The sequence below is a fragment of the Zingiber officinale genome, chromosome 1B (assembly GCF_018446385.1).
Source record: "Zingiber officinale cultivar Zhangliang chromosome 1B, Zo_v1.1, whole genome shotgun sequence".
In the NCBI taxonomy this organism is placed as follows: Eukaryota; Viridiplantae; Streptophyta; class Magnoliopsida; order Zingiberales; family Zingiberaceae; genus Zingiber; species Zingiber officinale.
Genome location: NC_055986.1, coordinates 121,651,095 through 121,653,189, shown reverse-complemented (window position 1 = coordinate 121,653,189; position 2,095 = coordinate 121,651,095). Strand labels below are relative to the sequence as shown.

Sequence of the window (2,095 nt, the reverse complement as noted above, 5' to 3'; positions counted from 1 at the left end):
GGCTCTCTTACATTTATGGCTTGTACTTCTTGAATATCTGAGGGAAATTCCATCCAACTTTTGTTCAACCATTCATGGAGGTTCAATGTCACTTGATCAATCAATGAATAAGCTTCATCTACACTTTTGTCCATAAAAGAACCTCCAGCTGATGAATCCAATAAACTCTTGTCTGAGAAAGAAATTCCCCCATAGAATATGTGCAAAATCAACCATTTTTCAAAACCATGATGAGGACACTGTCTTTGAAGACTCTTGAATCTATCCCATGCTTCAACTAATGATTCTCCATATGCCTGAGCAAAATTTGTTATGCAATTCCTCATATACACTATTCTACTTAGAGGAAAAAAATGATCCAGAAATTGCTTCTCCAATTGTTCCCAACTTGTGATGCTTTGAGGGTAGAGAGAATATAACCAAGTCCTTGCTTTATCCTTGATACTGAAAGGAAATGCCATCAATCGAACTGCATTTGCTGACACTCCTTCACATTTCACCATATCATAAATCTCTAAAAATGTTTCAAGATGCAGATTAGGACTTTTTGATACTTCTCCTCCAAATTTGTGACCTTGTATCATAAAAATTAACTCTGGGTCTAGTTGGAAACTTTCTGCTTCAATTTGAGGTTGCACAATGGGAGACAAAAATCTTGCAGAAATTGGTGTAGAAAAATTTCTCATGGGCCTGCTTGACATGTTAGTGCTCATGGATATTCAAGAAAAAATTATAAAATGAAGAATCAAAGACAAGAAATAAAATGCAATATGAAAAACAAGAAAGAAAATGCCGAATTTAAATTGCAAGAAAGAAAGTGCATAATGAAAACAAGAAAGAAAAGATAAATTCATATGCTAAAGATTGCAAGATATGTTTACAAAAGAAAAGAAGAAAGAAACTAGATCAAAAGAGAAAATAGAGAAAAGTTAGATTAGAGTGCTAGAAATCAAGCATGCAAAGTTAGAATTAGAATTATAATTGCAACAAAACAAAAAACAAAAAACAAAAAAAAAATTGTCAAGAATCTTATTCAGGAAAAGAAAAGCTTATAGAAAGAGAATTCTAAAAAAAAAAATTAGTTACAACTATGCAAATGTAAAGGAAAACAAATGTTATGTTTAGTCTAACTCAATTGATAATTCCTAATGTTATAGCGCAGTCCCCGGCAACGGCGCCAAAAACTTGTCACGCTCCGCAAGTGTACGGAAATGTCGCAAGTAATATAAAAGATTATCGTATCCACAGGGACTGGAATAAGCACTAGAAATGTCTCAATGTGAATTAGCTAAACAACTATCCAATCGTTTCAAATGCAAAGTGAAGGTAAACAAATCTAATATTATAGATCAACAAACAAGAGTTTAGTGTTTTGGGTTATGATAAGGGAGATTCTAGGAGTTTCGGTTTCTTTGTAAGATTTCTTGAATGTAAATGGTTCACCAATTCTTATCCATCAATTGCCAAACACTTGTAGAAAGTTGCCGGTTCTCTCTTGCAATAGATAACCGGCTAAGGACTGAGAAATGTATCTAAATATGATCAATTAGACGTGAACCTACGTTGTCCTTACACAGAAGCGCACCTATTACAATGCCTTCCTCGGATATCAACATAGAAGCCCACAACTTATTAATCTATCAAGATACAAGAAACTAATCACAAAATCCATCCTACTCTCTTGAATATTCTTATTTCCTCTTCAAGATTATCTCTCAAACGTCCTTACACGGGCTTGCACCTGTCACGTGGATCCCTCGGATGATCGAGTGAGAGTTTATCTTTACAAAGTCCACAAGAAATCCAAACAATCAATCAAGAATGAGAATTAAGCACAAACCACCATTAATCATTCAAGATCTAATTGATACAAGCAAGACAATGTCATTGAAACAAGAAAATGGCAAATCCATAAGAGATTACATCAATCCATCATACAAATACTCCCTTAATCCTAGAATACAAGATCTACTCCATGAATCGAGGAAGAATATCCGAAGAAATGAAGATTACAAGCATTTCTTAAATCCCCAATCCAAGAAACCAAGAAAAGGGGGAAAGAGAAAACTTATCTACGAAGAAGCCTCGTCTTCGG

The 2,095-nt window shown here is 34.4% G+C and overlaps 1 non-coding gene across 1 annotated transcript; it reads left to right on the top strand.

Annotated features, from left to right (window-relative positions):
* Nucleotides 1-222: 222 nt before the first annotated feature.
* LOC121993696 lies at nucleotides 223-328 on the top strand. Its single transcript, XR_006115369.1, has one exon. It is a non-coding gene; the product is annotated as a small nucleolar RNA R71 (small nucleolar RNA).
* Nucleotides 329-2,095: the final 1,767 nt, after the last annotated feature.